This window comes from Apodemus sylvaticus, chromosome 23 (assembly GCF_947179515.1).
Source record: "Apodemus sylvaticus chromosome 23, mApoSyl1.1, whole genome shotgun sequence".
NCBI lineage: Eukaryota > Metazoa > Chordata > Mammalia > Rodentia > Muridae > Apodemus > Apodemus sylvaticus.
In genome coordinates, this window is record NC_067494.1 from 16,191,752 (window position 1) to 16,216,827 (window position 25,076).

General features: G+C 35.7%; 1 protein-coding gene across 1 annotated transcript in view; it reads left to right on the forward strand.

Moving 5' to 3' along the window:
* LOC127673525 (ensconsin-like) overlaps positions 1 to 25,076 on the forward strand; it is a 467,459-nt gene that overhangs the window by 65,731 nt on the left and 376,652 nt on the right.

Sequence of the window (25,076 nt, forward strand, 5' to 3'; positions counted from 1 at the left end):
CGAATGGGCAAAGATTTTTATCAACTCCAGATCCATTACAGGACTAATCCAAATATGGAAAGAACTCGAAATCCTAGAAATGAAAAATAATAATAATATATAATAAATGAAGAAACTCACACAAACAAAAAACATTCTGGTGGTGTTCTAGTGGCTTCTTGCTTCTTTGGCAGACTCAAGCTGATTGGCAAACTGTTGTGCTTTCTTCTGGATCAATTTGCTATTGTTGATTTGTGAATGGTATTTGCAGGTGTGTCAAGCTACTGCTGATGCTGATTCATGTGAACTGAACAGCTGATTGCATTTACGCCAAAGAACTATTTCTAAACAGGTCCACACACACACATTTGCTCTATTTACGTATCATTTACACAACTTCTGGTGGGTGGTGGGCTAGAAGGGAGGTAAAAGCACTTAAGAACTCTTATTAAAAGTTGGTTTTGAACCAGTCAGAATGACTAAGGTCAAAAACTGAGGAGACAGCAGGTGTTGATGAGAATGTGAAGAAAAAGGAACACTCCTCCACTGTTGGAGGGGTTGTTAGATGGTACAACCACTTTGGAAATCAATCTGGAAGTTTCTCAAAAAACTGGACATGACACTTCCAGAGGACCCCTCTATACCTCTCCTGGGCATATACCCAAAGGATTCCCCAGCATGCAATAAAGATACATGCTCCACTATGTTCATAGCAGCCTTATTTATAATAAGAAGCTGGAAAGAACCCAGATGTCCCTCAAAGGAGGAACGGATACAGAAAATGTGGTATATTTACACAATGGAATACTATTCAGCAATTGGAAACAATGAATTCACAAAATTTTTAGGCAAATTGTTTGATCTGGAAAATATCATCCTAAGGGCGGCAACCCAATCACAAAAGAATACACATGGAATGTAATCTCTGATAAGTGGATATTAATTAGCCCAGAAGCTCTGAATACCCAAGGCACAATTAGCATGACAAACAACTCCCATGAAGAAGTATGGAGAGGGTCCTGATCCTGGAAATGATTGACGTAGCATTGGAGAGGAGTATAAGGACAGAGAAAAAGGAGACAGGTGATTGGAGAATGGGTGGAGAGAAGAAGGTTTATGGGACATATGGGTAAGGGGGATCTGGGAGAGGGGAAATCATTTGGAATGTAAACAAAGAATATAGAAAATAAAAATATTTTAAAAAATGTTGGTTTTGAAAAATCTAAGCCTATAGTCTTCTTGATTCCAGATTATTGCATTTATATACCTAAATTAGAAAATATAGCAAAACAATAAATTTTATATTAATGGAATTTTCTCTCTATATGTTGAGAGAAATGCCTGAAATTTATCTTAGCTATATTTTACTGTACTTTTTTTTTTACTATAACAATGTATTTGAGGATGGATAATATTTTATATACAGAAAAAGTTTATTGAACTCCCTATTCTGGAAGCATAAGGCCAAAATTATGTGGTCCAAAATTCCTGATTCCAGATGAGAGTTGCATGCTACTAGAGTTCATGTGTAGTGCAGAAGACACGTAGGGATATAAAAACAAATTTAAAAACAAAAGAAGAAAGACTAATAATAGCAAAAGAGTGAAAGAAAAAAGAAAGATAAAGAAGGAAGGAATGAAAGAAAAAAGAAAGAAAGAAAATAAATGAAAAGGAAAAAGAAAAGAAAAGAAAACAAAAGAAATCTCAGGGTTGTTTGGATTTGCATTTCCCTAATGATTAATGATGTTGAACATTTCTTACAGTGTTTCTCAGCCCTCCGAAGTTCTTCATGTGAAAAATATTTGTTTAGTTCGGTACCCCACTTTTTAATGGAGTTATTTGGTTCTCTAGGTTCTACCTTCTTGAGTTCTCGGTATATATTAGATATTAGACCTCTGTCAGATTTAGGGTTGGTGAAGATCCTTTCCCAATCTGTTGGTTGACATTTTGTCCTTTTGACAGTGTCCTTTGCCTTACAGAAACTTTGTAGTTTTATGAGGTCCCATTTGTCAATTCTTGATCTTAGGGCATAAGCTATTGGTGTTCTATTCAGCAACTTTTCCCCTGTGCCCATGTCCTCAAGGGTATTCCCCAGTTTTTTTTTTTTTTTCTATTAGTTTCAGTGTGTCAGGTTTTATGTGGAGGTCCTTGATCCATTTGGAGTTGAGCTTAGTACAAGGTGATAAGAATGGATCGATTCACATTCTTCTGCATGCTGACCTCCAATTGAACCAGCACCATCTGTTGAAAAGCCTATTTCTTTTCCACTGGATTCTTTCAGCTCCTTTGTCGAAGATCAAGTGACCATAGGTGTGTGGGTTCATTTCTGGGTCTTCAATCCTATTCTATTGATCCGCTTGCCTGACATTGTACCAATATCATGCAGTTTTTATCACTATTGCTCTGTAGTAAAGTTTGAAGTCTGGGATATTGAATCCCCCTGAAGTTCTTTTACAGTTGAGAATAGTTTTAGCTATCCCGGATAGCTATTCCAGATGAATTTGAGCATTGCTCTTTCTAGCTCAATGAAGAACTGGGTTGGGATTTTTATGGGAATAGCATTGCATCTGTAGATTGCTTTTGGCAATATGGCCATTTTAACTATATTAATCCTGCCAATCCATGTGCATGGAAGATTTTCCCATTTTCTGAGATCTTCTTCGATTTCCTTCTTCAGAGATCTGAAGTTCTTGTCATATAGGTCTTTCACTTGTTAGGTTAGAGTCACCCCAAGATACTTTATGCTGTTTGTAGCTATTGTGTAGCGTGTCATTTCCCTAATTTCTTTCCCTAGCTAATTGCTCTAGCTAGGACTTAAAGAACTATATTAACAAGATATGGAGAGAAGGGGAAGACTCGTCTAGTCCCTGATTTTAGTGGGATTGCTTCAAGTTTCTCTTCATTTAGTTTGATGTTGGCTACCTTTTTGCTGTATATTGCTTTTACTATGTTTAGATATGGGCCTTGAATTCCTGTCTTTTCCAAGACTTTTAGCATGAAAGGATGCTGGATTTTGTCAAATGCCTTCTCAGCATCTAATGAAATGATCATGTGGTTTTTTTTCTTTGAGTTTGTCTATGTAGTGGATTGCATTGATGGATTTCCTTATATTGAACCATCTCCGCATCCCTGGGATGAAGCCTACTTGATCCTGGTGGATGATCATTTTGATGTGTTCTTGGATTCAGTGGGCAAGAATTTTATTGAGTAATTTTGCATTGATATTCATAAAGGAAATTGGCTTGAAATTCTCTTTCTTAGTTAGATCTTTGTGTGGTTTTGGTATCAGCATAATTGTGGCTTCGTCGAAGGAGTTGGGTAGTATTCCTTTTGTTTCTATTTGGTGGAATAGTTTGAAGAGTATTGCTGTTAAGTCTTCTTTGAAGGTCTGATAGAATTCTGCACTGAAACCATCTGGCCCTTTGCTTTTTTTGGTCGGAAGCCTATCTATGACCGCTTCTATTTCTTTAGGAGTTATGGGTCTGTTTAGATGGTCTATTTGATCCTGGTTTAATTTTGGTATTTTGTATCTGTCTAAGAAATTGTCCATTTCCTCCAGATTCTCCAGTTGTGTTGAATACAGGCTTTTGTAGTAGGATCTGATGATTTTTTTTTAATTTCCTCAGTTTTTGTTGTAATATCTCACTTTTCATTTCTAATTTTGTTAATTTGGATACTTTCTCTGTGCCCTTTGGTTAGTCTGGCTTAGCGTTTATCTATCTTGTTGATTTTTTTCAAAGAACTAGCTCCCGGTTTTGTTGATTCTTTGTATGGTTCTCTTGGTTTCTTCTTGATTTATTTTCAGCTCTGAGTTTGATGATTTCCTGTCTTATTCTCCTCCTTGGTGAATTAGCTTCTTTTTGTTCCAGGGCTTTCAATTGTTCCGTTAATCTTCTAGTGTACGCTCTCTCGAATTTTTTTTGGAGGCACTCAAAGCTATGAATTTTCCTCTTAGCACTGCTTTCTTTGTGTCCCATAGATTTGTGTATGTTGTGCCTTCAATTTCATTAATTTCTAAAAAAATCTTTGATTTCTTTGTTTATTTGTTCCTTTACCAAGGTATCATTGAGTAGAGTATTGTTCAGTTTCCATGTATATGTGGACTTTCTGTTGTTTTTATTCTTATTAAATACCACTTTTACTCCATAGTGATCTGATAGGAGGCATGGGATTATTTCAATTTTCTTATATTAGTTGAGGACTCTCTTGTGACCAACTATATGATCGATTTTGGAGAAGGTACCATGAGGTGTTGAGAAAAAGGTATAATCTTTTGCTTTGGGATGAAAAGTTGTATATATATATATATATATTTGTTAACTCCAATTGGTCCAAAGCTTCAATTAGTTTCACTGTCTCCCTGTTTAGTTTCTGTTTTCCTGATCGGTCCATTGATGAGAGTGGAGTGTTGAAGTCACACACAATAATTGTGTTAGGTGCAATATGTGCTTTGAGCTTTAGTAAAGATTCATTTATGAATGAGGGCTCCCTTGTATTTGGAGCATAGATGTTCAAGATTGAGAGTTCTTCTTGTTGGATTTTTCCTTTGACCAGCAAGAAGTGACCTTCCATGTCTCTTTTGATGACATTAGGTTGAAAGTCAATTTTATCTGATATTAGAATGGCAACTACGGCTTGTTTCCTGAGACCATTTGCTTGTAGAATTGTCTTCCAGCCTTTTACTCTAAGGTAGTTTTTGTCTTTGACACGGAGGTGTGTTTCCTGTATGCAGCAAAAAGTAGGGTCCTGTTTATGTAACCAGTCTTTTAGTCTATGTCTTTTTATTGGGGAATTAGTCCATTGTTGCTAAGAGATATTAAGGAGTAGTGGTTATTGCTTCCCATCATTTTTGATTTTAATTTTATACTAGTGTGGTTATCTTCTTTTGGGTTTGATGAAAGAAGCTTAATATCCTGCTTTTTCCAAGGTATAGTTTCCCTCATTGTAACGGTGTTTTCCCCCTATTATCCTTTGTAGCGCAGGGTTTGTGAAAATATATTGTGTAAATTTAGTTTTGTCTTGGAATATCTTGGTTTCTCCATCTATAGTGATTGAGAGTTTCGTTGGGTATAGTAGTCTTGGCTGACATTTTTGTTCTCTTAGAGTCTGCATGAGCTCTGCCCAGGATCTTCTAGCTTTCATGGTCTCTGGTAAGAAGTCTGGTGTAACTCTGATATAAAAAGGAAATGCAAAATTCACTTAAAAATGCAGGAGAAGTTTGATTAACAGGCAGAAGTCTTGAAAGATGAAACACAAAAATCTCTCAAAGTATTAGAGGAAAACACAAACAAGCAAATGACGGAACTGAGCAAAAACTTCCAATATCTGAAAACAGAAGTAGAAACAACTAAGAAAGCACAAAGGGAGACATCTTTGGAGATAGAAAACCTTGGGAAGAAATCAGGGACCATAGACGCAAATATCAACAACAGAATACAAGAGATAGAAGAAAGAATCTCAGATTCCGAAGATACCATAGAAACCATGGACTCAACAGTCAAAGAAAATGCAAAATGCACTTTATATGTTCCTTGCCCTTTTTCCTTGCCACTCCTTTATATGTTACTTGCCCCTTTTCTCTTACTGCCCTAAGTATTCTCTCTTTGTTTGGTACATTTGGGGTTTTGATTATTATGTGTCGGGAGGTATTTCTGTTCTGGTCCAGCCTGTTTGGAATTCTGTAGGCTTCTTGTATATTCATGGACATCTTTCTCTTTAGCTTAGGGAAGTTTTCTTCCACAATTTTGTTGAAGATATTTGCTGGCCCTTTAAGTTGTAAATCTTCACTCTCATCAATGTCTATAATCCTTAGATTTGACTTTCTCATTGTGTCCTGGATTTCTGGAATGTTTTGGGTTACAAGCTTTTTGCATTTTGCATTTTCTTTGACTGTTGAGTCCATGGTTTCTATGGTATCTTCGGCATCTGAGATTCTTTCTTCTATCTCTTGTATTCTGTTGTTGATATTTGCGTCTATGGCCCCTGATTTCTTCCCAAGATTTTTTTATCTCCAACGATGTCTCCCTTTGTGCTTTCTTAGTTGTTTCTACTTCTGTTTTCAGATATTGGAAGTTTTTGCTCAGTTCCGTCATTTGCTTGATTGTGTTTTCCTCTAATATTTTGAGAGATTTTTGTGTTTCATCTCAAGACTTCTGCCTGTTAATCAAACTTCTCCTGTATTTTTTAAATGAATTTTGCATTTCCTTTTTATTGGCTACAAACTTCTGACCCATATTTTCCTGAATTTCTTTAAGTAATTTTTGTGTTTCCCTTGTAAGGGCTTCTAGCTTTTGATCATTTTTCTCCTGAATTTTTTTAAGAGATTTATGTATGTCCTTCATGTGTTCCTCTAACAGCATCCTTACCAGTGCTTTTAAATCCAACTCTTGTTTTTCTGGTGCGTTGGGGTATCTAGGACTTGCTATTGTTGGAGAATTGGTTTCAGATGCTGCCATAATGCCTTGGTTTCTGTTAGCAACTTTAGCAACGTTCCTACGCTTGCCTTTAGCCATCTAGCTCTCACTGGTGTTAGATGGTCTTATTGTCACTGGCTGGTGCCACAACATATTGTGGACCTTTAGGGCTATTTCTGAGACACTGGTTGACTGGGTTTCCTCTGGCACAGATTACTGATATGCTGCCTTCCTCTTTTGTGCCTTTGGAGCCCTGCTCAGTCTTACCTCAAGCAATGTTTTACTTAGATTGTCAAGGTGAACCAGGTGTTCTCAGACTGCTCTGTTATGGAGCAAAGATGGTGAGTGGGGGGTCACTCCCTTTGTTGATTCTTACATATGATACACGCCCCACGACCGACCAGCTTGCAGATAAACCTCCTATGTTCTCAGGTCCTGAGCGCAGGCAGACCCCTGGAGATTTGCACCCCCAGAGATCTTATGCTCAGGACAATACAGTACCTAGTGATTTTTTTCTGCCCTGGTAGGCTACAAAGATGGCCTTGGGAGTAGCTCCCTCTGCTGTTCTCTGCAAAGGATATAGGCCCCACCACCTACCCACTGGGAGATGAACCACCTGTGTGCTCAAGTCCTCAGTGCAGGCAGACCTCTGGCTATTTGCACCCCCAGAGATATAATGCTCGGGGTGATACAGTACTTAGTGACACTCTTCTGCTCCAGCAGGCAGAGAATATGGCCGCGGGGATTCTCTCCCTGTGCTGGTCTCTAGGCAGGACACAGGCCCCATACCCGGACTTCTGGCAGATGAACCTCCTATGTGCTCAGTTCCTGAGTGCAGGGAGTCCCCTGGGGGCTTGCACTCCCAGAGATCTAAAGCTCAGGCTGATACAGTACCTAATGAAGTTCTTCTGCTCCAGCAGGCAGCGAATATGGCCACGGGGATTCTCTCCCTGTGCTGGTCTCCAGGCAGGACACAGGCCCCATGCCCAGATGTCTGGCAGATGAACCTCCTATGTGCTCAGTTCCTGAGCACAGGTAGACCGCTGGCGGTTTGCACCCCCAGATATCTAAAGATCAGTACCTAGTGAAGTTCTTTTGCCCTGGCAGGCAGAGAATATGGCCGCGGGGATTCTCTCCCTTTGCTGGTCTCCAGGCAGTACACAGGCCCCACTCCTGGAGGTCTGGCAGATGAACTGCCTATGAAGTCAGTTCCTGAGTGCAGGCAGACCCCTGGCGGTTTGCACCCCCAGAGATCTAAAGCTCAGGGTGATAAAGTACCTAGTGAAGCTCTTCTGCTCCTGCTTGCAGCGAATATGGCCGCGGAGATTCTCTCCCTGTGCTGGTCTCCAGGCAGGACACAGGCCCCACGCCCAGAAGTCTGGCAGATGAACATCCTATGTGCTCAGTTCCTGAGAGCAGGCAGACTGCTGGCGGTTTGCACCCCCAGAGATCTAAAGCTCGGGGTGATACAGTACCTAGTGAAGCTTTTTTGCCCTGGCAGGCAGCGAATATGGCCGCGGGGATAATTACTCTCTTTCATAGCTATTAAACCTTCTTAGTCATCGGTCAGTTCATGAAGTCTCAACACATTTCAACACATTTCAATTAAATGTCAGCAAGAGATATACTGAGATAGCCCCATACAAACCTTAATCTCTTACCATCTCTGTTAATTTGATTCAACAAAATTTGTCGGAAGTTTACAAATTAAGGAGCTTAAATAGGTTTAGTCATCAATATTATAAAAAAATAAATGTATACACACACACACACACACACACACACACACATATATATATATATATATATATATATATATATATATTCCATACACATGTAAATATATATACATATATAAATGTAATGTATACATGCACAACTGATTATGGATAAAGAAAGCAATTTAAAAAATTAAAAATATGAGAACACTGTTGCCTTTTGAAGAGAAATATTCCTCATAGGCTCATGTATTTAAACCCTTGCTCCACAATCACTGGTTCTGATAAATAGGCAATAGAATATTTGCCAGGTATATCCTTGCTAAGGGAAGCACTTCCTTCAGAGACTGAGGTGGGCATTAAGAGTTTCAAGCTTCACTTGGCTCCTGCTCTCTCATTCTGCTTCCTGTATTATGATAAAATTGAGTCTTTGCAATATCTCTCTTTCCACCACTATACCATGTCCTCAGGGCTTGATGGACTCTGGATCTAGATCCAAAAGCCAAAATAAGACTTCTGCAGCATAAATTGCTTTTAGACATAATATTTTCTCATAGTAATAAAACTAATTATTATCAACAAATGTAAAATAGCCATCTTTGCTGGACCCCTTTCAGTGTAAGATGATCAAAATCTGAGGGGTCTCAGAACTTCTTCACAGGCATGTCATACATGCATAACATATCCTTACTCGGTATCACTAATGGTTCTTCATTTGGTTTTATTTTCCATTCATGCAAATTAATGTAATGGAATATTTGCTTCATTTTGAATTGACATTATCATGATCAAATTCTAATGGATGGATTAGAAGTGACTCTGGGTGTCTTTGCTTACTTTTAATTTTTTTCCTTTCTTATGTACTGCTCTTTGTCCATTTTGCAAAGGCCATATGACCATGGAGGAAAGTCAAGCAGAAGAACACAAAAAGGCAATGGAATTAATTTGAACAGATCTAAGCTCTGAGCAAATGCAACTATTAGCACGGTGTGTAAGTGAATTCAGCTTTCTCATCTTTCACCATTTTCCTAGACTTAGAAACAAGATTCTTGAGAATAATTTCTATACTTGACATCTCTACTTCTAATGTCCCTCAAGAGTGCTCAACTGTCCTTAACAACCTAGATAAAGTACACTTCCATTCAGCATCCTTCAAATACCACATCTAATACCTAATCTGTCTTTGGCTTGCTTTTATACTAGGAAAAAGAATGACGAAGCAATACTTCTCCCTGTCCTTGAGAAAACTTGCTTTATTGGGAAACCAAGCCACTGTTTTTATTTTCTTTCCTTGTTTATTTTATTTTTATGTATGTATGCATGTATGTATGTATGCATGAAAGTGTGTATGTATGTATGTATGTATGTATGTATGTATGTATGTATGTATTTGTTTAAATTGTTGAGTGCCACTCTTCTCCCTGGCCTTTTAATATAAAGGTCATTCTTGATTACTTTTTGAAAAACAGTTACTCCTTTTTGTGGTTCTCATCATGTTTAAAGCTTTCCAGTATCACCTGGCAATCACCTGACAACACTTATTTAGTATTTTTCCTGACTGATTCCCTCTTAATCACTCTCACCTTGATTTTCTTTGTTTCTCTCTCTCTCTCTCTCTCTCTCTCTCTCTCTCTCTCTCTCTCTCTCTCTCTCTCTCTCTGTGTGTGTGTGTGTGTGTGTTTCTCTGTGTGTGTCTCTCCTTCTCCCCTCTTTCTATCCTTGTTTCCTCTCTGTTTCATCCACAGATATGATTTCATCTTATCACATCTCAAATATAACCTATTTGAGATGCATTTTAATGCCAGTTGTTATGTGATATATCAATTATATCAAAACAGTCTACAGTTAGAGGTAAGAGGATATCTGTTAGTTCATCGACAGTCTTTAAATAGCAATCCTGAGGCCAATCAGGGATACATAGTATGGCCTGTTTTAAGAAAAATGTTACAACAGGAATGATGGTGCACGCCTTTAATCTCAACACTTGGGAGGCAGAGGCAGTGGATTTCTGAGTTCGAGGCCAGCTTGGTCTACAGAGTGATTTCCAGGAGAGCCAGAGCTACACAGACAATCCCTATTTTGAAAAACCAAAAAATTATTGTTTTCTTGGGAGTTTTAGCCCAACTATTTTCATATATCTGCTCTTATCTGCTCTTTTTAATGGCCACATCATGTTTCTTTTCACTGAGAAAAAAATTAAACATTGCTTATTTTTTTTTTTTTTGGTCACATATGAACGCTACCATGAGTAAATTCATTCACAAAGCAACAAATACATTTTAACCTATGTAATTTTCTCACAATAAAATAAACTCAAATTCAATATTACCAACAAATACACTGATTTGTGATATGAAGGACAATGCACTGCAAAAGAAAGGAGATTAAAAATGTGAAAAAGACACACAGAATGACAGCCAACATTGACTGTTTAATGATACAATGATATGTTTTAATAAAAGGTAGAAAACAATTACTCACTTTCCACCACTATTTTCCCCTGTATGTCTTTTGGCTGCATTGGTTCACTATCCTTTTAGGCTCACAAAGGTGGTAGAAACAACCTGACTTTTATTGACCATGGTTCAGGCATGGCTTGCTGTTAAGATGCCTTTGGGGCCATATATAACTTCCTTCCACAGTTATACTACTCCAATTCCAGGACATCATGGTGTGCATGAATCAGAAGAACTCTTACATGGGTGACAAAGACCAGGACAAGAGGTATATCCTCACTCTGAAGTACCCAATTGAGTATGGTATTTTCACTAACTGGTACAACAACATGGAGAAAATATGGTCCCATCACTTCTACACTGAACTGTTTATGGCCTCTGAGTAACACCTAGTGCTTTTGACTATGGTCTCCATAAGCCCCAAGGCAAGCAAGGAATGATGACTCAGATAATGTTTGAAACTTTCAGTACTCCAGTCATGAAAGTGGCCAACCTGACATACCTCTCCTTGTATTTATCTGGGACAAGACTGATATTACCATGGACTGAATGCACATAATCATACATACAGTGCTCATTTATAATGAATATGTACTTCCATTGTTGTCTACTTTTGACTGACCAGACCTGACAGACCACATCGAGAAAACCCTGCATGATCAGGGCTACAGCTTTACCACCATTGCTGCTGAGGGACTTGTGTGTCGGATGAGGGGCAATGTGTGCTACGTTGTCCTAAAATATTAACAAAAGATGGCTACAGTTGCATCCTCTTACTTGCGCAGTACATGCAAGTTCTGCCTGATGGACAACTCATCGTCATCATCATCATCATCATCATCATTATTATCATCATCATTATCATTGAGAGATGTGGGTGTCCAGACGTACCCTTTCAGCCCTCCTTCCTGGGCATAGAGTCCTGAGGCATGTTTGGGATTGTCTTCAATTCTATCACTAAGATTAGTATGGATAACTTCAAGGACCTGTATATCAACACAGTGTTATCCAGTGGAATCATCATGCCTCTAAGTCATGTGGACAAGATGCAGCAGGTGACCCCAGCCCCACTACCTAATGCAATGAAAATTAAGATTATTGTTTTGCCTGCATACAAGTACTCAATCTGGATTATTTGTATCATCCTGGTTTCATTATCCACCTTCCAGCTGATGTTGATCAGCGACAATTAGTCCCTCTAATTTGCCACTCCAAATGTTTTTGATGGACTAAGGTGGTGCTAGCTATCTGCTGTATGAGTTTATTCTGGTAAATGTAGACAACTCATGCTAGCCTCTTCAAACTGGAATAAAGCCCTGAGAAATGAAAATTATCCTTAACATTACATCCTATATCAGGCCTGGATCATAGAACTTGTTGGTAATTTTTTTCACTAACTTGTATTCAAGTTAATTGTTCCCTTGGTATATGCCTATTGCCCTATGCATATCTTGATTTTGTCTTTAGTGTATGTCTTGGTCAGTTGGTGCCTGAAGATATCAGGCACCATGAGTTGTATATAATAAGCTAACCAATAAAAGTGAAGAGAGTAGATGACGAAGCTCGTATGGTGAATCATAGTCTTAATCAAAGCGAGTAGGGTCCCATTTTGCATATGATTCAACTTATTTCAGGTAAAATTTCTAAAAATAAATTCATTCTTCTTTTATAGCCTTGAGGCATAATAACCTGATTATATAAATGTTACAAAACTGACTTTTCCGTAGCTCTCCCATTTTTAAGTGTCAAGTCTCAGATCTTACTGGAAATGTCTATTTCTAAGCCTAGTGATCATATATTTCCAATTTCCCTCCTCTCATATAAAGGAGCAAATACATTCCATTACGAATGTTTCCAAAGAGACATCTAAGCTTTTCTGGTATACTCACCCACTGATTGCATCATGCCCTTCTTCCTCTTATACATAGATTGTCTTTCTTTATTGAAAGGACCTCTGTTACACTAAAACAAAGGTGCAATTAAAAACAAAAAAGAATCAAGAAAGAGCCTGATAGAGTTAGAGGTGTAGAATGGAGCTGAAAGTTATTGTGCAATTTACTTTATGAATTTGGTTATGCTGTTCGAATTGAAACATACAACATCTGGAAAAGATCCTATTCTTTCAACTGTTCAAGATTTATATTTATATTATAGATTTATATTATAATCTAAGAATTAAGTATTTAGACATAACCTTATATGTGTCACATTATTTGCTTTATTTCTATTAGAGACTACATTAGCCATCACATTTATATTATTTATCAAGTGAAACAAAAGTTCTTAGTGTTTGCATTGGTTAAGAGTTTACTATTCAGATTTATGTTTTGGCTAGCAGGTACTTTTTGGCATAAGAGAAAATTAATATTCTTTGCTTAAATTAAAATGAGGTTAAGCCAAAATATCCTATGTTTTACAGAAATTTTTATTTATACCCTAAATCAGCATCTATTAATCTTACAAGATAATTGGAAGAAGTGTCTTAAGAAAATTGTTTTATCTTAAAGAGCAAAGAGACTTCTATTTAGATTTCGTTATTTTTTGTGGCTAAGTTTGGAATTTTGTTCATAGAATAGACTCTCCTTGAGATAATGAAGATACAAGATGAAAGATAGTGTTTTTAATATTATTATATTTGTGGATTGGTACCATGATGTAAATCGGCTTTAAGGGAGTAATTTTGTCCTGTACTAGCTACCTGGAACTGACTGTCACAAATAGATTTTAAAACTGGGTGAGCTGTATAAAGAATAAAATGGAATATTTTGGTGGATAATAACAATGCCCATGAATAATGTTTTCATGAATAAAAAGTTTGTTTTTAAATAGTAAACTTCCTATTCCATTTACATTAATTTTATGTAAGGCATTTAAAAGCCAATGGTCATGGATACCTAATTCAAAACACATTCAAATTTTATATGAGATGAATCTCATTCACTTGCTCCTTTTAAAATGCATACAACACTCCTCTAAGCTCTCTAATCAATTATACAATACAGAAACATGGAAACATAAAAAAATAAACAGGGACCAAAGTAATTCAACTGGTTCTAGTAGAACTAAATATTCTAACATATTAAGATACAGTGTAATTACTTATAGGATATAATTATAGAGTACTTAGTTTTACTTCAATTTTTAAAAACATAACAGATTGTTATAATAACATAATCACAATGACTAAAATAATGACTGGTGTGTCTTTGTTAGCATTTTTAATACTACCCCAATAATGCTCAGAACTCTTCTGTTTGAGTTGAGGGAGCCTACAGAGGAACTGCTCACCACAGTGCAGACATCACTACAGGAGCAAAGGCCTTGTGGAGGGAGGTATTTCAAGTGAACAACAGACAGGGAAACATTGGAGATTGGTGGGTAGTGCAGTTATTTACTTATTGCATTTTTAATTTTTCATTAAATATATTCTTTATTTATATTTCAAATGATTTCTTCTTTTCAGTATCCCCCTTCACTGAAAGTGCCATAAGCCCTCTTCCCTCCAGCTGTCCTCTAATCAACCCCCTCCTGCTTCCCTGTCCTGGTCTTCCCCTACTCTGATGCATTTAGCCTTTCCAGAACTAGTGGCCTCTCCTTCCTTATTTTTGGGCATCATTTGACATGTGAATTGTTTCTTGGGTATTCTGAGCTTCTGGGCTCTACTTATCTGTGAGTGCATATCATGTGTGTTCTTTTGTAATTGGGTTACCTCACTTAGGATGATATTTTCCAGCACTTATCCAATAATTCTGTAATGATCATAGAATACAGGAGTGGAAACAATATTCTTATCATCATTGGTGGCATCTTTGAAGATCCATGGTATCATGGCTTTTCTCTTTTCAGTTTTAAATCTCTTAATATCTATGTGATCAATATCTTCTGAAATTGCAGAAATTGATTACAAGACAATTTTCATGAAAATATATCATCTTAGAAACATTTGAATCATTCAGGATAATATCATCTATCCAGAAAATAACTTTTTACAATATGATTGAAAATACCTGATCTAAAGAAGCACACTTACTTTTAGTATTTACTTTTGTTTTAAATTATTATGATCTAAAGACACTCCTGTTTTTGATTGTACAGTTTTTGAATGTTATTTCTTATCATTTCATGTGTGTGCAGGTGCATCCCTTCACATGCAAGTGGAAATCAAAGGGCAACTTCTAGTAGTCAATTAACACCTTTCAGTGTTATTAAAGCATGTTATCTGTTTGTATGCGACTAAATAGAGACTTGAGGGCACTAGTAGGTACTTTTCTATTAAATGATAAAACACAACGAGCAAAATGACTTTTGTATGTACTTTTATTTTGGTTACAACTCAGTGGGGATAGGAATTCATTATGGCAGGAAGACAAGTTTCAGGAGTGGCCCAAAGAGTAGGTACCTGTGAGATCACATAATATATCTATTTATTTACAATTAGATTTATTCAATTTTGAGTATGGATGTTTAAGTTTTGTCCTGCGTGTATGTTTGTGGAGTTCGTTCATCCATCGCCCAAAGAGGCAAGTTTGTATCAGTCTCACATGGAACTTTAGTTACAGAGAGCTGTGAGCCACCAACCTATCACGAAGGAAATAGATAATATTGTGGGAATAACTAGTGCTGATTGTCACTGAAGCATCTTTTCAGCCCTGAGATAACATAGTTACCTGTATCTTGTCCTCATGACGGTACTTCTTCTGACGAGACCATATCGGTTAAGAACTTCAGAAATGACAAAACCAACTAGGGAATAAATGTTCAAATGTCTGGGCTTATGGGAAACAGGTTTTAGTTATTTAAAGCACCACACAGGCCAACTATCCTCCAAGTAATTGTCCTGGTTTATCTTCTGAAATGGTGGCAGGGGGTTAGTATTATAGATAGATAGCACTCCATTTGGAGGCTCAGGGAACTGAACACATGTCGTTAGGCTTGAAAAGCTTTATATTTATTAATATTAATAGTATTGGCATTAGTATTAGTATTTTGTATATGTTATATTAATTTATGTGTATCCGTATGTGTCTGAGTGTATGGGCAAGCATCACATGGATGAAGGTGCATGTGCAGGCAAGAGGAGGATACCAGATTCCAGGGAAGTGGTTTTGCAGCCATTGTAGACTGCCTGATGAGAGGTAGTGTGTTTGAACCTGCAAGTCCTCTGCAAAAGTTATAAGTGCAGTTAGCCACTGAGACATCTCTTCAACATTTTTAACCTCAGTGCTACTTACTTAACCCACTTTACACAGTTTATCATGGGTATATTTTCATGCAATCAACATAATTTGTTTTTAGAACACATCACTACATTGTAAAAAGAATTTACAGCCCTTACACAGTTACCCTTTGCCCCACATATAACATTGATAAATTATTCTGAAATATTCATTTTCATTATTTTCTTCATCAATATAAAAAGAGAGGGATTATACAGCACACAGCTTTATGAAATCAGATCTGTTGACCATGAATAATGTATTAGAGTTTCGTTAAATTACTGCATGTATCAAAATTGTGTGCACTTTGGTTACTGATCATGACTTTAGTCTGTTTTCTATATAAATGTGTTTATGAATTGGTCCCTTGGAAGATATTAGATAGTTGGTCCCGGGCAATATCATTAAGGCACAAGTTATTGTGCAAAGTCATTTCTGTTGTCTTGTTTCCATTTACAGTATAGTTTACAAAAAAACTGTGATAAACATATTCCAGTATGTTTATACAATTATATAGCATTGTGTTCAATGCTTAAGAGTCTAAATTGTTTTATACTCTCCCTAGCATGTGATTGTCAAAATTGTTATTTGCTGCGCACCACTTAAAAATATCATCTCACCACTTTCAAGAGATGTTAATTATGGTGTTGATATATGATGTTGGATTACATTGTATGCTGACTTACCAACCATTTAGCTTTTGTGAAATATTAATCAATAGTTGCTCAAGCATGTTATTATCTTACTGGATAGCTTACTGGATGAAGTATGTACGTGTTCTTGAAACATAGCTATATCAGATATACTATTTGAAAGTATTTCTATCATACAGTAGCTCATCATAATCTCAGACAGAAGTGTATGATGTGTATTATTATTTCCACAATAAATAATTTTAATTTTGCTTAAAGAACTGTTATACCCCAAATATTGGCTTTGATTAGCATATTTAATATTTTTGTAAAAAGCAGATCTAAAATGTTAAGCATAGTAGAAAGCTCTTTGGGGGCAAATATTCAAGGAAACAGGCAAAAGATTGTAGTAAAATTATTTATCTTCCTAAAGCATTTAATACATTCCAAGCCCTACCTATTTCCAGAACTAGCAACTAAAGGAGAGTTGTGAGCTGTGTGTGAGCTCTCGCCAATAAATGACCCAGTAACCTTTTCTCAAACACATAGTTATGCTTTCCGAAATGTTCATGTCTAAGAGTACAATCTGATTAGTCACTTGCATATAAATTATGATTTATTTCTATTTCTGTGTCTATTTAACCATCTTCCCCATTCTCATTTCCCAGGTCTCTGGTTTAACTTCAATTGCATTTTATTTTCCCTAAATTTATCTTGACTCAAGAATTTCTCTATTTTCAATATAATAAATTATAGAGCTAACAAACTTTCCAATTGCTATTGCTTTCTTTCTACTACTATTCAATCATGAAAATTATATCACATGAGTAACATGTCATTTAGCTATCACAAGACATGATTCCACATTTATCTACTTAAAACACAAGTGCTCTTCTGTGCTTAGCATTTATAAGCTATATGCAAGTTGGTATTGATGAGTTAATAAGTACTCTCAATTTTTTTTAACAGAGCTGAGGACTGAACCCAGTGCCTTGCACTTGCTAGGCAAGCGCTGTACCACTGAGCTAAATCCCCAACCCCAAATTTTGAAATTTGAAATACCCACCACATTAGCCATGGTATATCCCTAACTATTTTGCCTGCTCATGGAGCCCTTTTTATCCTACTGAGTTGCCTAGTCCAGCTCTGTTATGCGAGTTCATGCCTAATCATATTATATCTTCTTACACTGTTTACAGTCTGTAAACCTGGGAAGTATGTTCTCTTCTGAAGTGAAACTGAGAAGATGTGAATTGAAAGGTGGAGGGGACTGTGATCGAGAAACTGAGGGGGAGACTGTGATTGGAATGTCTTATGAAATACAAAGAAAGAAAACAAACATTTCAGTAGTGGTACAATGATAGGTTAGATTATAGAAATGTGAAAGTATTGAATGAAAAACATTTTTGCTTTATAATTGGAGATATCATAAATATGGTTATCATCAACAGAGATTCTGTACTTCCACCCTTGACAGCATTCTAAATACCTCGGTATTGAAGACTTATCATATGATATTTCTTTCCTTTTAAAACTTTATTGAAAATATATTTTCATATATTATTTTCTGATTAAGGTCTCCCCTCTCCTAACTTCTCGGAGTTTAGTGCTATCATATTTTCAGACAATCAAAAAGAATGAAATATTTTATAATGTTAATTAAATGAATAAAGTATGCATAAAATTAACTACAATATTTGCAAATTTAGAATTATTTTGTGATTGATAATTTTTATCAATAGTATATATTCTTTTTTTAATTTCTTTTTTTATTCGATATATTTGTTATTTACATTTCAAATGATTTCTGCTTTTCTTGCACCCCACTCCCCGAAAGTCACATAAGCCCCCTTCCCTTCCCCTGTTCTCTCATCCACCCCTTCCCACTTCCCTGTTCTGGTTTTGCCCTATACTGCTACACTGAGTCTTTCCAGAACCAGGGGCCCATTCATCAGTTCTTCTTGTACCTCATTTGATGTGTGGATTGTGTTTTTGGTATTCCAAATTTCTAGGCTAATATCCACTTATTAGTGAGTGCATACCACGATTGATCTTTTGAGACTGGGTAACTCACTTAGTATGATGTTCTCCAACTCCATCCATGTGTCTAAGAATTTCCTGAATTCATTGTTTCTAATGGCTGAATATTACTCCATTGTGTATATATACCACATTTTTGCATCCATTCTTCTGTTAAGGGATACATGGGTTCTTTCCAGATTCTGGCTATTATAAATAGGGCTGCTATGAACATAGTGAAGCATGCATCCTTATTACATGCTGGGGAATCCTCTGGGTATATGCCCAGGATTGCTATAGCAGGATCCTCTGGAAGTGATGTGCCCAGTTTTCTGAGGAACCGCCAGACTGATTTCCAGAGTGATTGTACCAGTTTGCAACCCCAGCAGCAGTGGAGGAGTGTTCCTCTTTCTCCACATCCTCACCAACACCTGCTGTCTCCTGAATTGTTAATCTTGGCCATTCTGACTGTTGTAAGGTGAAATCTCAGGGTTGTTTTGATTTGCAATTCTCTAATGACTAATGAAGTTGAGCCTTTTATAAGATGCTTCTCAGCCTTCCGAAGTTCTTCAGGTCAAAATTCTTTGTTTAGCTCTGTACCCCATTTTTAATAGGGTTATTTGGTTTTCTGCGATCTAACTTCTTGAGTTCTTTGTATATATGGGATATTAACCCTCTATTTGATGGAGGGTTGGTGAAGATCTTTTCCTAATTTGTTGATTGCCAATTTGTCCTTTTCATGGTGTCCTTTGCCTTACAGAAACTTTGTAATTTTATGAAATCTCATTTGTCAATTCTTGATCTTAGAGCATACGCTATTGGTGTTCTATTCAGGAAATTTCCCCCCTGTACCGTTGTCCTCAAAGGTCGTCCCCAGTTTCTTTTCTATTAGCTTCAGAGTATCTGAAGAGTCTGTGAAGGTCTGTGATCCATTTGAAGTTGAAATTGAACTTACTACAAGGAGATAAGGATGGATCAATTCAAATTGTTCTGCATGCTGATCTCCAGTTGAACCAGTACCATTTGTTGAAAAGGCTATCTTTTTTACATTGAAGGTTTTCAGCTCCTTTGTCTAGGATAAAGTGGCCATAGGTGTGTGGGTTCATTTCTGGATCTTCAATCCTGTTCCATTGATGCACCTGCCTGTCACTGTACCAATATCATGCAGTTTAGTTGTAAAACTCAATAAAAAAAATGAAACTTCTAAGTCTCATACACATATTTGAAGAGTACTACTTCACTGGAAAATTCACCTATATAATTATATTTTTGATATATTCAAAAATTAATATAGTAAGTTTCTTTCTGAACTATGGTAAAAACAGCAATTTAATACTTCTTTTAGATTTCAGATATATTAAAAATTAAAGTATATTAAATTTCTTTCTTTCTCTTGCAACTTTCTCTAAAATTGAGTAGTTTTTCACTATGTAATAAAATACTTTTAAAGAATTATTAGATAAGTAAGAATAAATATATTATTATAAAATCATTTTATTTCTTATAAAAATATAATACTATATTTTCTAAAATAATAAAAATTGATCAAATATTCTATTAAATTAATGTTTTAATCAAATAACCCAAACCAATTTGTTTTTTATTTTCCAGTAATTTTATTAATGAAATATTGTAGAACTGAATAATACATGGTATAAGTGCAAAGTGATTGGCTAGCATGATCCAAGGTACCAAGGGGCATTTTCCTAGCACCATCTTGTAGTAATTAATAGAATAGCAATAAATTCAGATATTCTTCCAATTAGTGTGATTGGATTTCACATATTCTTAATACCTGTGTTGATACAGTCATAAAGAACATATCATGAAAATAAATGAATGAAATTAAACTTTCCAGGAACTGTTTGACTTCAAAGATAATTTGACTTTTTCAAATTTAGTCTATCATTATAGAAGTTGAAAATAGACACTTAGAAATGTAATTACTTATCCTAAGGGAATTAATAGTGGAAAAGTTTTCTTTATAGGTCATTTAAAATATACAATACAAAAATTACATTATATACAATTACTTGAAATGAAAATGCCAAAGATTAAGTTGCATTTTTGTTTTGTTATTGTGTGTGTGTGTATGTGATTTTACACACGTATGATAACAAGCTTAGATTATAATTTATTTTGCTCTGAATTGTCTAATAACACCCATGATTTGTAATTTACATGTAATTTTATTAGATACGTGTCTTAGTCAGTGATTTTATTCATTCACAAAGATCATGACCAAGAAGCAAGTTGGGGAGGAAAGGGTTTATTCCACTTCCACTTCCACATGGCTGTTCATCACTAAAGGAAGTCAGGCCTGGAACTCAAGCAGGTCAGGAAGCAGGAGTTGATGCCTAAACCATGGAGGGATATTTTTTGCTGACTTGCTTCCCCTGGCTTGCTCAGCCTGCTTTCTTATAGAAGCCAAGACTACCAGCCCAGGGATGGCACCACGCACAAGTAGTCCTCCACTGTTGAGCACCAGCTGAGAAAATGACCCACAGCTGGATCTCTTGGAGGCAATTCCCAAGCTGAAGCTCCTTTCTTTGTGATAACTCCAGCCTTTGTCAAGTTGACACACAAAACCAGCCAGTACAACACTTAACTCCTAATTTAAAAAAATTTTGTCTGACAAAAACAAACAAACAAACAAACAAAAAACAAAAAACAAAAAAGCATCAAAGAAATTGACGACAGATTTTTCAATTTTCCTCATGAGTATGGAGTGATTTCCACCTAACAGGTAGTTGGAAAATGTGTTTTCCTAAGGAATGATTTTATCCTGACATTTACAGGACTGTTGCATGAATTACAGATAAAATTACTATTATCTCTGTTACATAAACACATATATTCAATCATGTTACTCTATTTCCAAGTTGTTCTTATACAAATACAGTTTAATTAGAATTGGCTTTATTTCAGTGATCATATTGTACATATTGAATTCACATTACCTTGTAGATGATTTCTTTAAAGAATTAGTTTTGAATGGATCTTGCCCTTCTCAGTAAGAACTCAGGATTCATGAGACACATAACATTTATCAAATTATCAAAATACAGTTAAGTTATAGTAATTCTTTTACTTATAACTTACTACATAATTAAAATTAATGATTGAAAATTAGCACTGAATATACTTTAATATGCATAGACATTTTAATACATTTTAATACTTAATTCAATTCTGACCAACTAACAAATTCCTTGCATGTTCTAGGTAAATAAATTAATAATGACTACTGTTACCTAACATTTAAATAATAAATCATAAAATTAAAGAATTGCTCAGTCTATTAATAATGAAATATCAGATAATGTATAATTAGAAATTATTCATCACTGGTATTTAGTATAACCACCTAAAACAATTAGGAAGAAATGAATAAGAATCATTTCAGGGTTAAGATTTCAGTTCATGACTAAGATATTTGGCCGTTTGGAATCTAGTCTTAACACTTGACCCAGGAACCAAACTAGGGAAGTTGGAGAAAGGGTTCAGAATCCCCTTTGAGACACTCCAAATATTGTCTTAAGGGATGGTTGATTGTCTTTAAAATTGTTTTAAGAAATAGCATATGGTATTAATAGTTTAATGGCATTTTATACTCAAAATAACGTTAAGTGAAATTATTTTCTTGAATTAAATTACATGGTTTAAATTCAATTAATTATTTCTTTTTTGTTTCATTTTTGAACAGGAATTTTAATCCAGCATCATGGCTACTCTGGAAAGGAATGATATCAAAAAGACTTTCTAGGTCTATGTGATTGGTTGGAATGTCACACTTCTAATCATTGTTCCTGGAAAACAGACACACCTTTGGTGCACATCTTTAATCCCAAACAAGGATGTTCTAGTTGATTAGAAACAATGACATTCTAATCAAAGGGAAGATAAAGTAAGGAATCCTAGAAAGATTTGGCAGAATGAGTCAGAATGGGATACTCCCAACTCACAGAACAGACCAGAAAGGAAGGCTGTTTAAGAGCAGAGCATTGATAAGCATAGTTCATTTCTGTTGAGTGCAGTTCAATTCACTTTAGTTTAGTGAGGTTTAGTTGAGTTCAGTCTGTGCATTTTCCTGATGAGCAGTTGAGTTCAGTTGCATTCATTCATGAGTTCCATTCAATTTGTGAATTTTGTGCAATTCATGTCATTAGAAGAAATGGAAGCCAGAGAATAAGGAGCCAGAAGATTAAACAAATTGACAGTTTGAGCCCAAAAGAGCACTTCAGTGAGTAGCACAAAGAAGGCAGTTTGAATCAGTCAGCATGAAAAGGAGTTTGAACCAGAAGAGCTTAGTTGAACAAGCTAGTCAGAGTTTTTAAAAAAGTAAAAAAAGGCGAGCTTATTCAGTAGTAAACTCCTGAGATGACAATTTCTTCTAGTGCAAAAAGTTTACTTTTACATATTTTAACTGTATTTTAAAGAAAATATGTTAAAATAATATAAATGGATATTATGCAATATAGGGGTGTGTTAGTGATAATGTAATATGAATATTTTATACAAATGTTTTACCTATGTATGATTATTTGAACTTTATTAAGATAGCAAAACATTTACTATCCCACTTTCTATTTTTGGATGCATTAGATTTACAATAAATATTACTACATGTGGTTTTTAAGATTGTAATTCCAGTCTATGCTGAGCTAGTAAATTTTATCAGTTAGGAAATTAACAAATGGATTGCTTTGAAATCTATATCAATATAAACTATTTCTGTCTCTGCAGCATGCAGTCAAGAAGGAAATAGTTTGAGAGAATCATTTTGTGAGGTAAACGTAAATTCTTGGTAACTTTTATTGGAAATGGCCAGAGTCACCCAGAAACAGATTTGGAGCATTTCTTCCTTCATTGTTTTAATTTTTCATCAAAAACGTGCTTTTTTGCCAAATTTAAAATATGTACATGTGTTATTTTAAAAGTCTGCCATTTTTACTTCAATTGTTGATTTTTTTATTTATACTTTGGTGTTTCCTTTATACTAAAGGCAGTATGATATTCACATCTTTGTGAATAGCTTAAAGATGTTGCTTGGATTACTGTTTCAAAGTTTTAAGTTATTGGAATGGTATAATGCAGAACACTATGAATAGAAGTTTGCGGCAAATCAACATGGCACATCATTTTAACCAAGGCTCTTCCAGAATGAAGAGCCCACACTAAAGTTCACAAACTCCATTTTCCATTCAGACTCCATCTTATATTATGTTTGTCCTTAGAGTTAGTTCAGTTACTAGAAAATTTTCAACTTGTTTCAAGAACCAAGTAATCCCTAGCAATAGCCATACATTATCTCTAGCAAACAGATACTTCACCCTGAGTAACAGCCAATCAGCTCTTAGGAGAAAAGTACCCTAGCTAAAATCATTACTCACCAATAGAAATGCACGAATCAGTAACTATCAAATGAGGATCAGTCATGTAAGTGCCAAGTTGGAAAGGCCCTCACTCTGCTGAAACTAATAAATACACAAATATGTAATATCTTGGGGCCTTCCACACCCATCCTATATATTGAAGATGTTGGAGAAGTCTGAGCTCAAGGTCGAATAAAGACTCTTCACTTTTGCATATGAGTAGGAGTCCTGGTGTTCTCTGGTGGTCTGCAGAGAGCCTGCGGTCAGAGCAAAACACTTCCTTCACCTTCTTTCAACTGAGACCTGCATTCTACTTTTTACAAACTACAAATGTCTGTCTCGTATTATGAAATGATTAAGTGCTTAATCAGTTTACTACATCAGAGCCTTTAAGGTCAAACCACATTCATAAACTTCATCATTTGGTAACCAAGTTCCTGAAACATGAATCAACATAGGATAGGCTCAACACAGCATAAATATAGTATGAATTATTAACAACTATTCTCAAGACCAATTATTGAACTTGATTTTATGAGTTTCTATTCTATAAAATATTAAATAAATAAGTAAAAATAAATCAAATATTAAAATACATCTGTATTTTCTATAAAGAATATTTCAAATTAATACATGATATGGGAATTAAAGAAACTAATACAAATGGAATATTATTTTATGGACCAAACTTACATGTGGGTAAGCAAGGAAAATTGAAAGAATGAGAAGCAATATGACCTTTACATTTTAAAAATATAACTGTTTTACAAAGCAGACAATGATAGGTAAAAACTAAGGCAAACATAAAGGAGAGGGAATTCTGAGAATAATGTGCCTGGGACTATATATTTCGACTCTTCATGTAGCTGTTGCTAGCTATATATACTTTGGCAGGATAGTTTTGTTTTTATTATTTATTTACTCCTGCAATTCTAAATTTGTTCATCTCTCATATAATACATTCCAACTACAGTTTTCCATCCCTTCCCTCCTCACAGTCTGCCTCCACTACCTGCTGACTCCCACAGATGTACTTGTCCTTAGTTACTTTTCACAATAGAGAGCCCCTCCATGGATAGTACACATGGTGTTACCCATGGCTCCAGATGCATAGGCAGCAGTGAATGGCCATGTTGGACATCAAAAGGAGGCGAGGCCCTGGTCCTGGAAAGGTTCAATGCAGCAGTGTAGTGGAATAACAGGACAGGGAAGTGGAAGGTGTTTGATGGGGGAACAGGGGGGTGTGTTGGGTCTTTCTGGGTTTGTGG